The sequence below is a fragment of the Osmerus mordax genome, chromosome 12 (assembly GCF_038355195.1).
Source record: "Osmerus mordax isolate fOsmMor3 chromosome 12, fOsmMor3.pri, whole genome shotgun sequence".
NCBI classification, from domain to species: Eukaryota; Metazoa; Chordata; class Actinopteri; order Osmeriformes; family Osmeridae; genus Osmerus; species Osmerus mordax.
Genome location: NC_090061.1, coordinates 14,596,739 through 14,610,618, shown reverse-complemented (window position 1 = coordinate 14,610,618; position 13,880 = coordinate 14,596,739).

Here is a 13,880-nt window from a genome sequence, read left to right as displayed (position 1 = left end):
ACCATCAGCACCTCTGACATTTGACGAAGTTCGACGTTGTTATCATCTGAAGTCTGCATGGTTCACTCTGATATAGCGCTCTTGGTGGGTTAATAGACAGTTGTGAGGAGATCCATTGGGTCTCGAATTTATAAGTTGGTCATTGTCCTTGGTTGGATAAAACGGTCAGGTTAGCTAATCTCCGTGTGATACATATCATCTTCTCGGTCGGAGAAAGGAGAGCTTCCTCTTCTCGGTCGGAGAAATGAGAGCTTCCTCTTCTCGGTCGGAGAAATGAGAGCTTCCTCTTCTAGGTCGGAGAAATGAGAGCTTCCTCTTCTCGGTCGGATAAATGAGAGCTTCCTCTTCTCGGTCGGAGAAATGAGAGCTTACTCTTCTCGGTCGGAGAAATGAGAGCTTCCTCTTCTCGGTCGGAGAAATGAGAGCTTCCTCTTCTCGGTCGGAGAAAGGAGAGCTTCCTCTTCTCGGTCGGAGAAAGGAGAGCTTCCTCTTCTCGGTCGGAGAAATGAGAGCTTCCTCGTCTCGGTTGGAGGAATGAGCTCCCTTGGACGGTTGGACTGTTGACAAGTTCCATGACATGAAGTCTAAAAGGCTTCTGTATTGTTAGCAAGATTATCATAGGCTTTGTGTTTAGCTGTATCACAAGAATGGACGCCATCGTCAACATCACATTCAATAACACATCATACTATCCAGAGTTTATTTCACAATGTTATTCTCTTTACGAATACAATTGACATTTTACATCCCTTTCCGCCATGCACTAATGATGATCACCGGCTTGGCTGTCAACCTGTATATGAGCATGGTGCACATTGTTTGTGTAGAAAGGAATCAAGTCGAAGAAAGAAGGTCATAAGTAGCCGTTATAATATAGAGTATTTTATTATCTGTTTAACATGCATGTGAATTAAGTGTGGATGTAATGTGTATTGGTATAATTAAACCACAAACCCTCATGGTGTACATCGTCTTTGAGTTTATTTTTGATAGTACAGGTGGCACATGTGATTACAGTGGTTGAAACTTCACATTGATGAAACTACCGCATGTTCAGGTCGTTTAACGCCCATGATTCATTTCTATCACACTCACCAATTCTGTGGGGACAAACGTCCAACAGTTGCGTGTCTTCATCCGACGGTTGATCAAAAACAAAGTCACATCTGATCAACGGGGCATGGTCTGATGTCCCACTGTGGAGAGTGTGCGGCATTGGAACATCATTCTCGTCCAATTCCTCAGTGTCCCTCGTAAGCACTCGGGTTGAACTTGTTGCTTTCACTGGAAGTATATCAGGTTTCGACTTGGTTGACTCAAAAGGAGGATGTGAATTAAGATCAGACAAGCATAAGGCGCTGTCTACCAGCGCCTCTATCATATCAATCAGTTTGGCGTAACGGCTGACAAACTCGTCACCATGAGCTTTGTACTGTTCCAAAGACATGCTTATGAACTGGTGGAAGTTTATCTTCTGAAAGAACACTTCAAACCGGGACATTCCCAGACATTTATAAATTAGAGGGTCGATCCGACATTGCTGTCCGATCCGCCTCAATCTCTTGTGTTGCTGTTGAGAATACATTTGTTTTATGATCCAAAACTAATCCGTATCTCAGATCTATTAAAAATCTAAATCAAGTAGCACACCAGGTTGTACGTCTCTGACTGTGTAATGTATAACTGACTAGTTGAAAAATTGAAAGATGTGCACACTGACATTCTAAACTTCTGATAAACCGATAGCCTTAAGTATGTAAAACAGTGGGTTATATACACTTGAGGAAGGAGGTAACTCGGACGATGGTTGCATTGTTGACAAGTCTCGGTTGGATTTCCTTTCACAGGTCTTAACCTTAGACGGGTGTGGGTTGGAGGAACCAGCTAGTAGCGCCTATGGAGAATTGTATTACTTGCAGAGGTCACTTTAGAGACTTCAGTTTTCTTGATCTTCCACCCTGGCGACTTTTCTCCTTTTTGCCGCAAGCTCATCCACAGAGTACTGTTGAGTGCCATTGCTTTTATGTCGCTGGCTACTTGTAGTGAGCGACTCTTCGAGAGGTTGAGTCTTTTGCTTTTGTGGATTGTTTACTGGCCTCGCCGTACCCTTTCTCATAGCAAGCGCAGCTTGTCCGTCCGAATCGTGTAAAGCCTTTATCATGGCAATGAGTTTTGTTGACCGTCGAGGCCTTTTAGTTATCAACTCTCCCTTTACGGCCATCATGGTAGCATAGTCACGTTTCAACGTTTCCACGGAAAATGTGTCTACTCTGTGAACATTGTTGAATACCTGAACCGCATCCTTCCACTCCCAATCCTCCTCTAGTTCAAGTAAGTGTCCACGATCATCACGGTTGACTCTCAGAAATATCTTGTCTTGATGATAGACGGTCCGCGTAGTACAAAATGAGCTAACGTTTTTCACGGGTACACCTGAGTACTCTGTTGAATACACGCTCAATCTGGGACCGTGGAAGGTGCCTTTTGGACCTAGTCTGGATTCTTTCAGGTGACCTTTGTCGTACGATTCCTTAGGGGAATTTGAAGACATCATTCTTCGGATAACCCCTCCGTAATACAAAGGTGCAGAACATTGAAATGTCTCCCCTCCCAAGGGGCACTTGTTGAAAGTGAGTTCGTTAAGGGGTTGGATGACCGATGTAGCTTCCAATATCACAGAGCAAATCGGGTCAGTGTTGAAGTCCAATGTGAATCTCAATATGAGCTGCTGCTCAGTGCTGCTGTCAGTAGAACATTGTCCAAATGCATTGACTTGTTGAAAGTCTCCATTCTTGTAAGCATCCATCATCGCGACTGAGATATGCTCCCAAAAGACAGTGTGAGACGTTGGCGCATACAGGGCCAGCATGTCATAGACCGCTTCAAGTGGAATGGTGACAGATCCTATTTTCTTGTAATGATTCGACTGTAGTTTCTTGTTATGAGTCGTGTTAGTATTGGTGGCGTACCTGTAAGTGCACAGATTGTAGGTCTTTATCTTACCAGCACGAGGTGGGACTTTACATGTTGAGCACAACATCAACATCTCGTGTGCTGCAGCGTGTCCACCCTTGATCTCTTCCGTTGAGAAAAACATAACATCTACACCTGAAATGCACAAGTTTCCATTTTTCAAACTGGTCTTAAGGCGTTGCTCATGTATCTGGGTCAAGATGTACCCTAGCACCTTGCACGCAAAGCGTCCCTGTATGTCAACCACCCGAGGACATATGTCCGGTAGACAGGCTGCTGTGCAAAGTTTGTATACAGCGTTAGTCTCCAAGCAGATCTGACCGAATGATAACTTGTTCAGAGCTTTCAGTCTATTCTCATCCATTTGCTTCATGTAAACCCTCAAGTCAGGACAAGCCTTCTCATCAGGGATGTCGGTCCACGGAGGGATCCATATGTCAAAGACAAAGTGACAGGCCAACTTCATGGCCTCAGCAAACACCAACACCAAGTACTGCTTGTACTTGAAAGCTTGCGGGGTGAAAGACGTCAGTGTTTCTATACAACCCTTTACCCTCTTGAACTGATAGTTCAACACGTTGTTAGCGTAACTCTTGCCCTCTCCGGGACCTGTGACGTTGAAGAACATAATACGCTCGATTGTGTACCTGGGCGCAGTGTTGACAATGATGTAATTAAATGTTGTCGATGCCTGGAACAATCTGCCAACTTGAAGACTGTCACAAAACAAGTAGCTCACCACTGCAACGTCGTACAATTTCACTGGATTGAGAACGATAGCGTTTTCCGAGTAGTCACATTGATCACTTGGTGAGAGGTAAAACGATTCGTGGATCTCCAAAAGGTGACAACCGAGAGACAAGCTGGAGTTGCTGAGTTCGTTGTCCATAACATCGCAAAGACCTTCGTAAAGTGCTTCGTTTTCACAGAATTGATGCCGTATCAGGATGTTGAAGACCATATCTGCTATACTCTCGAATTGCCTGCGTCTTGACTTTGACTTTCATTTCTTTGCTGAGGCGCTCCAGTTTACCCAGATGAGGGTAGAGGCGTGCAAAGTAATAGACGTGCTCGTCTTTACTCACGATGAAGGGGTGTCGTAGGGACGAGTTGTAAAAACATGAGTACGCAGTCTGACACTCTCCGCGGCATGCTGCAGTTCTAAATTCAAATCCAAACCGTTTGCAATAACACTGTCCGTTGCTCACAAGTTGCTCACAAGTCGTGAGCAACCGTCAAGATCTTTTGTGAAAGCCTTCAGATTGTCCACAAATTGCTTATCGTCCAACATGGTCATGTCATATCCAGTTCGAATGACTTTCTGCTTCACACATTGTGCACTTGTGAGTTTGGAGAGGAGTGATATGAACAGTGTCTTGCATTCTCCATCGCCAACACTGTCCGTAAGCCTACCTATGGAGTTTTCCAGAACCTTGAGATTCATATCCATTATAGTATCTGGTAACATGACCACTTGCCTCCCCGCCTGACAGGCTGGTGTATACATTGAACCCTGTAGGTCCTTGACTTTCTTCTTGTCGACTTTGTTAGAATTAAGTGTGTCGTTGTGGATGTCCACCCAATCAAAGATAGAAGACAGCTCTCCCTTATTGTCTCGCATGACTATCATTGCGTTATTTAGGGATGACGCCTTTTGTCTAACCAATTGCAGTCGCATAAAGGCGTTGAAAGCCTCCTCCTGTAGTTCAATCATTGTCAAATCTGTTGACGACGCTACGCTGTCAGCATCCTCAGGGTCGTCTCTTCTGAATACATCCATGTTTACACTGTGTATGAGACTGAGCAGCTGGCTATTGGACACACCGTCATAGGAGTCTGTCGGCTGTCTGGCTTGTAAACCGTGGCTAGATGCTAGGTCATCCGTGTCAACTGAATCTTCACTACTCATTTCCAGAACGAAACAGAATAAACGCCTGTGAGCAAAGTCTTCTCTGATGGGAGGTGACATGCTACGAAAATCTGGATGCTCCAAAGTCACTTGGAGAAATACCCCTTTGCAGCAATATGTCAGGTATAGGAGAAATTGAAACGTTGCCCTGTCGTTTGGCGACAACGCGCCGAAGGACAACTCTTCAGACAGTTTGTCGTACAATACATCTGTTCCAACTGCAAGGAATAACGCTTTTCTATTGGACGGTAGTCTTATGGTTTCTAACACAGAGGTATCCGCTTCTCTATGAGGCAGTATGTTACATTCGACTAACACAGTCTTTCCTTTCTTATTTGCCATGACTAGCAAGTGGGGATTCTTCGCTCTTACGAAACGAGCACAGTGTCATTCCTCCCTAACCCTTAGACATGCATGTTAGACTGAGTGTCATTCCTTGAAAGAGGGGTTTTAAGCTACACCCCTTATATGACAGCTGGACATATCCGTCAAGGTTGGAGACTTCCTCCCTATTTTTTTTAATGATGTATATATACACGTAGATTCTTCCCTTGACTCGAACCTGTTCATCCAGATGGATCGGTTTCAGGCTTGGATGTTTGCTACACATACAAGAGTGTACATTTGATATACAAACATTTTGGAGAAAACTCACAAGTTTACCGATTTGGAATCATGCAGAAAGCAGTGCCGTTTGTGGATTTCTTTCCTGATATCTACCCTCAATGCAGAGTCGTCCACCCTGAAGTTGAACATGATCTTGTCGGGGTGATATTAAAATCCATCCTCTTTCACAAGCAAGAAGAGGCTCTCTTGTGCAGAGTTTTGGTGGTGCAGGGCCGACATGCTAACATCTACACCACAGTACATTTAAAAGTTACTGAAATATCTCCTGTTGTGGGTTACGACCTAGACCTGATTCTAGACCAAGACGGCGAGCAAGAGACGTGGGAAGTTGTACATAAAAAGTGGTCCCAACATTTTGCTGCCGATCCGGTGAACATCCACGTTTTTCACGATGACATTAAACAAAAAGTAAATGCACAAGTCTTTCCACTTAAATGCATTTCTTTGGCCAAAAAGTACGTAGAAACTGTAAGAGGAGCGCTGACTTTCGGAGACTTTTGTCCCGATAAGGGATACTACATTTCTCAAGATGGTAACATGCCTGCTTTATGCTCCAGTGTTATGTTTGGCAGGATGTATTTCCTACCTACAAACAAGCTGAACGGGGCACTGTCAGCCTCTGAACTGATCTACGATCACGACAAGTCAGTGGTTGAGACTAAGCTGTTTGACAGTAAACATATGCCATATTTCTACAAGGCAGCGTGTCTGGAAATTGAGACCGTCTTTGACAAATGCCACCAGGATAAGTCTCTAATATGCAAATCGTTTGCCTACAAGTTCCCATACTGTACCCAGAGTAAGGTTGCGGATATGATAGAATATAGAACCAAGCTGGTTCAGAGGCTAAACGTCGGCAGGAAGCAATTGCCGAAAGAGAGTAGAAATGTCACCATCCCTACTTTGTCACCCGATATGCCAGGCCAGCAACACGAGATAACGTGTGTGTCTCTCGTAATTCTCAACTCTCATATACCCAAGACGTCACCCAACCACCACAGAAAGGCCCTGATAGTTCTCTATAACAAATGTAAGGTAACACAAAATCGTAACCTAGAAGCTGATTACGAATTGGCCAAGGGAGTCGGTATAGAAGATGTCAAACGGATTTCGTTTTACCCCTGTTCTGGAGAGCTCAGACTTCTGGAGACAACTATCCGACTCTTGTATGACCACGGTGTAGAACTTCTCTATGTGTTCAATGCCGAATTTGACGTGCGGGTAATTGAACAGCGTGTTCATTTCTACGCTGACTCGGATTACACCAAACTCTGCGACAGTGCTACCCAAAAACGATGCTCCTCATTATTACGAGCCTGGCATGGACTCTTTGTAACCAGGGCCATGGCAGATGATGTGTTACCTTTCTTCCAATTCGAAAACGTGCGCTACCTGGAAATGTACAAGGACATGCTCAATAGTATAGGTTCGGTGTTACAGAGCAAAACCTTAACCGACTACAAACTCTGGCTGATATCTGACCACATTGACAAGTTCAACAAAGGGAAGGCGAAATTGGGACACTTCAAGATGAATAGCTGTGGCATGAACATCATAGATCTCTATAGGGTGGTGGGAACTCAAGAGATTAAGTTTGCATGCACTAGCATGAAGTTGAACGACGTGACACCTTTTGTAATAGCAAAGGTTAGGGAGCTGCACAAAAAACCTCCAAAGGATGCCAGAAAACTGTGCAAGGTGGCAGATGTCAGTTACTCTAAAATGAACAAGATGATTACAATGGGAGGGAAAAGTCTCTTTGCCGTGCTCATCTATAACTTGGTCGATTCTCAACTTTGCGCCAGGTTGGCTAAAGTGCTGAACCCTGTATCGTCTCTTTTCCATCGATGTAGGACGACTCTCAATATAGACGTTGTTGTACATGGAAGAGGAGATAACTTTGGAGGTTTCGTGCAGAGTATCCATTCTGTTCAAATCCCACAGCTAAAGTTTAGACTTGATAGCCTCAAAGTCAAAGCTGGACCTGTGGGTATGGAACTAAACAGTCGTCAGCGATGGCAGCCCCAGTACAACTCTGAGTGGAAAGGAGGTGCTGTCTTTGACCCCCTCACCGGCCTACACTACTCCGGACCCGGTATGGGGTTGGAGCTTTCGTTTGACTTCTCTGGCATGTATCCATCCATCATGTGTGCTCTCAATATCTCACCTGAGACCACCATCCCTTGGCCTCCTGTGGACTTTCCTCACGATCTGTCCGGGTGGTTGTGTTACAACTGGGAAGCTGAGGGTTTTGAATACTCATCCCTCCTTCTCAAGTACGACCAGGCCCAAGGAGCCTTTGTTCGTGTACCAGCCGTATTATCTTCCTCGGTCGAATACTATCTTAATCAACGAGCTGAGTTTAAAAGTAAACTCAAAAACCCTGACATCAGTGAGGTTGATCGGGTATACTACACTACGCAAGAGGGTGAGTGTAAAATCCTAGCCAACTCCTTCTATGGGACGGCTCCTTACCCCTGCGGGCCTCTTATATCTGGTCACGGTAGACAACAGATGTCGGTGGTGAATAGCTGCGTGTCTACTTTTTACCGACATAGATCCCCCGTAGTCTACGGAGACACTGACAGTGACATGGTCTCCGTTGGTTACACACCTGGGGGGCGTCCTGAAAACTATGTTAGCGATGTAGACTTCCACAAAAAAGACACAGCTGACCCTGGACCTGAAAACAAACACCTTAAGAGCTTCGCCTATAAGGCCAGAAAGGCTTTGGCTGACAAGTTTGAACAGGCTGGCGCACAGGTGCCTGGGTTTCTGAACCACGTACACACAGCCTTGGTTGAGGACACTCTTAAGAGGATGTATTTGATAGGCAGAGGTAACACACACCAAAATATAGTCAGAGACCCAAGTGGGAGATTCACCAAGGAAGGATATCCCATCTACGGGGCTAGAGTCCCTGGGTCTGAAGAATTTGTAGATGTCACCGGACCCTTCGTTAGAGACAGGAGAGTTAAGCTGGAATATGAGAACAGCAGCTCCATATATTGCCATGTAACCAAGAAGACATACGTTGCTCTCACTCATATCCTAGACAACAAAGGGAGTCTTTCGTCAGTCTCCGTCATGGTCAGGGGGTTGTCAGCTTTCAAAAACATTCGCACACCTTGTGATTCCGCTGTGACCGACACTTTCATAGCGTGTGTCATGAGGGGAGACTGCATCAAACTGGCGACTGACAACGTCTCATGTTTTTCAACATGTCCCTGGCATCAGCTAAAGCGAGGAGATGCAATATTGTACACGGATAGGGAACTCCTCGTTGATGACCTTGGTAGGTGGCTAGAGTTACATCAAGCTAGTTCCATTCTCACCCCTTGTAGAGTGGAAGATGTCATAACGTTACAACTGGACTCGGGTTTCTTTGCTGTCTCCACAACGTTGACCCCCGTGCACGACCATAAATCAGTGTCTGATGCTACCCTTACAGTGAGAACGCTTTACAAGGACCAGAAATATTGCATGAACCATATGTTTTCACGCAAACAATCCATTCTCAGAGACCTACTCACATGTAAAGCATCTGAGATCATCGCGTCCAAGATGGGAGCAGGCTTTTTTCCTTGGAGTAGTCTCATTAAATCTTCGAAGAACAAGCACTTTGGTCAACAAACACTGGATCGGTTGAAAGTGTCCAACGCCAGTGTCAAAACTACCTATGTTGAAATTGTAAAGACGTGGTTAAAGCCGATCACAGGACTTTCCATCACACCTGTGAAGTGTTATGAGTATTACAAATGTAACCCTTGCGAGGCTGCTTTTCACAGATACCCGTTGAACCTACAGGCTGAGACAGGGTGCGTCACTGCTATGTTTGGAGGCTCACTCAAATGTGAGGCTAACCTCTGTGGATCCGGTAATGTCTCTGAAGACGATAAGAGGTGCAACGGTGACAGTGCATTATGCCAGGACGGTGATGACGGGTCTGGTGATCATTGCGAAAGACAAGACGAACCCTTGATCGACTCCTCCTTTCAGACAGGTCTCGTATCTCGCCCAGACCAGCCCAACAAATGTTTTGCCAACTCTAGAGTGTGGATATCTTACCAGGCAGACTCCACCTTGGTCAACGTCTCCGGAAAACTTGTTGCTCATTGCATTATAGACTACTGTCTACCTTGCCACATGTACAGCCCTGCGTTGGTGCCACACTGTCTAGATGATTGTAAACAGCATCTGCTAACCACAATATCCTCTGTCAGAGAGAGGTCGAAGAGAGCAACCAGTGCTTTCAACTCTGTAATGTATAATTGCCCTGAACATATGATACCGGCCTGTGGGATTCGGGAGTTTGAGCACTTGAGGACAAACCGAGAGACTGTGACACGTATGCCGGGTGAGAAACTCGAAGTTTGTCGCAAGGTCATAGTTGAAGACATGTCCCTACGACCCAGTGATGTTTACAAGACGCTAAGTGTGTTACTTGGAAAAAAGCTCAGTAAAGCCATCTCTGAAGGTATTGTGGTACATAGAGACGACTCATCCACCCCTCCCTGCTCGGACACCGACATTCCACTTTCGTTGCCAAGTGTCATCTTGACAGACGCTGGGATAGAATCCTCTACTGGTAGACTTTCTATAGCAAGAAGCGAAATATGTGAGAGACGTTTGGTTGACTTGGCTAGTCTTCTGTGTCAGGCGGTGATCGTGTTGCAAATACACCCCCCCAAAGTATTTAGTTCGGGGGCCGTCATGTATCCCGAGTCTGTTCTTTGTATCATGCCTTACTCTTGTGAGGATGCAAACCTAATGGGAAGGTGGCTAGAGACATTCAGAGATAAGAAGTGGCTCAAACGCATCGAAGCCAAGCACCTCGACAATCCAGGCAAGAGGAAACTGTCTACAGATGATGGCAGGAAGGTTACCTATCATTGCACAGGCTGTAAAAAATTCTACAGACTTCTGACCGCTGACAACGTCTCACCTGATGATCTTGTGCAGCACGTCTACGGCCAAGACAAGAGGAGAAAGATGGGGCAGTGTATCACCGAAAGCCATTATTCTTGTCGAACTTGAATTGAACTGAAACATACCGTATATATACGATTCTGTATCCATACATTGGATAAAAATTCCAGTGAATACACATTCTTGCTCATAGTCTCTGTTCCATTGTCCAAGATGTCTTTCAGTCAAAAGGACTACGTCTTCTCCCATACGATGAACAAGCTTGGTCAGGCTCATCAGCCTGCAATGTTTAAACTTAACTTGCGTGACATCATACCGTTCGGAGAATACAGTACTCTGTTTGTCATTGATAACATGCGGATTAACGCCTACAAGCAAGGTGGCTTGGAGACAATACCAGTGATGTTTACAGTCATCAACGATAACACAAAAAGGGTCCTGACCAACGACCTGTGTAAGCTTTCTTCAGAGTGGCATGTCGACATTAACGGTGGATCCTATATGAAGATAGCAGGCACCGATGTCGTACCTTTCAAACGCAACCCATCGGTTTATGACGTTGAGCACAGACAGGCTTTTGCCAACGTCTTGGCTTTCATGATGTCAAACAGCCTGTGGGCCTCAGACAGAGCCAGAGGGGCTTTTGACAAGCTAATCGCCTCTACCCGAGGGGAGTTTGAATTCACATGTGACATGTGTTCAGGAATCAGACTTGCTTGCGTCGTGAAAGGACCAAGTGGATTACAGTCGTTCAATTTCCCACAGTGACCCAGTGACAGGCTCTAAGAAATATCCTAGCACTCTTACGATCCGCTTCCCTTGACAACCTTGACATTTTCAAACTTTTTACTCTGGAGATGGCCTCCTATAGAGGCTTTGAGGACCTCAACTGTGCACATTTTCCTCCTAGGCATATTTACACGGGGGGTATTGTAATCCCATATGTGTTGATGAAATACATAACCTCCTTTTACCAGACAATGAGTGAGTACGCTGACAACATCGCCATCATAGACGAAAATACACCTCATATCAAAGTATTAATCGAGAGTCCCTCTGACAATATAGGTGAAATCACCGGTTGTTTGTCCCTTACACTAATCTACGGATTAACCCTCTCTGCCATTTATACCAAAATCACCAACGGTCTGCGTCGTGAGGAAGAATTTGATGAAGAAGAAATCTACAGTCATGCAACTTTCACACAGTTGAGCACGGATGTGTTGGTTAGGAGAACCCGGTTGAATTTCATGTTGAAGAATCACATGTCCTTAAAGGATTGGTACGACTTCTACTATGGGTGAAAAGGGAAGCTTTCGACGCTAAATGACATTTCTAATGTATATGAATAAAGACAGCATATCTCCGAAACAATGTTGCTTTATTGAACAAAATTGTTGAATGTACCTGAAACTCACAAAGCATGTTGTATTGGTTTAATTTTAAAAGTGTATAGATTTGTTCAAGTGGTATTAAACAAAATTGTTAAACAATCACACAGGTCTTTCTTGAATGCTCTGTAATAAATGCGTTGATTTTGGCTTGAACTTGTCTTACCATTCCCTTTATTGACTGAGACAAGATGAGTGTTTTATAACTGAATAGTTAAGATTTGCTCACCATGATTGCCTCAATGCACTTCATTAAAATGGTGAGTGTGTGTCTTATATGAAATAACCATCTGCTGTGTCAAGTTACAGTAGTAGGCAGGTCAAATATATGCTAGTCATTGCTGCCATATAGTTCAGAATTAACACCTCAAAATCATTGCACATCTATCCCATTTTCTATCTTACACTAGTGTCAGTAGGCCTATGTATAATACGGACGATCATACAAACGAGTAAATGGCTCGTGATACCATTTCTCAAACCATGGACTCTCCAACCATGGACTCAGTTTCATTTGGTTAGCCATGGAACACTATAAGTTGGCATATTGCACACTTGCAAGTGCAGATGACCGTTTGCCTTAATAGGAACTTTCTTACATCAACTCTGCTCACGATTCGAAATGTAAGCTAACCGCGTCAGAGGCTCACCGTCCAACGTATAAAACCATGTCGAAATCCAGTATCATTGATATTGCAGCCGACGGAACCTGGGTCAATTTGGAGGTTTCAGAGACGATTGAATTGGTGTTAACTTGGATCAAAATCAACGGTTCGAATCAAAAGAGGTTTTTGCTGAAAGAACATGACTCTGTGCGTATGCTGTACTGGAAATCCGACCGTGTCGTCGATAGCTACAAACATTTTATAGAATTGCACATCAAGAAACCTGGTTCAGGGGAGACGTATTTTTATACAGATTCTTTATATAAACCTGTAGTGTACCACTTTGAATATCTGGGTTGAAATGTACAAGTGAATATTATACATGAGAAGTTGTGACTTTTCAGGGGCAAAGTGATATTATAGGTATCTACCAATTTATAAAAACCCAGACTCTTCACTCATGAGGCTTATGAACATGGAATTTACAGCTCAGATGTCCTAAGCGATTCAATTATCTAGAAAGATATAATAGATAACATCCTCAATGAAATGTACATTTTAAAATGAGGATCCTTGGGAGGTAACAAGACATGATGGATGCCGAGTTGAAAGTGATATGTGTAAACGTGGTATATGACAAATTCTCAGACAGTTGTGATTATAAACTTTATTATACACAACACACTTTATAGAAATCACAATTCTGTAGAATTTGTGTTTCATAATCTTGCATATATAAAATGTGAACATTAGTATGTCATGCTACAATTTCCAGATCATACGTTAGATTACATCACACGTCCCCGACGAGTCGCCAAGTGAGGACTTTTACAACACCATCACGCACACATAACCCATATTCTAATCCCGGTCTCGGACACTTCAGCTTCCACATTTGACAGGTGTACTTCATTGTCTTGACCATCAATTCACAATCTGCCGCAGTCCAGTGTTCAGCTTGGGTCTTCACTGCGACAGTTGTAAAATCGGCCAACTCCAGGCCGATTTTGTGATAATCGTAGCATTTTGGACATGAGCAACCTCTTACATTCCAGAGAAGACTCTTCATCTTTTTACACCATGACGAAAAACACTTGTAGTTGGTTACCACTGTCATCAATTTATTAATCCCCAGCATTTTCGGAATATAGTTATAATCTGTCCCACATAGTGCCATGAAAAACACCTTTTCCATTTGCTCCGTCTCATTTCGTGTTATATTTCCTTTTATTTGCATGAAAAAATGTCGTCCGGCTTGTTTCAACTTCAAAAAACGTCCATAACTACCCTGTGGCACCATCCCCCTCCTGTACGCAGTACTTAACTGTTTGAGGCCATCCATGACTTTGTCTTTTTTGTTGTTGACAACCCCATTTTCTGTGCTGTTGTCTAGGTTAAACTCAGTGGCTGCCTTCTCCTCCAGACATGACATCTTCATCTTCTTAT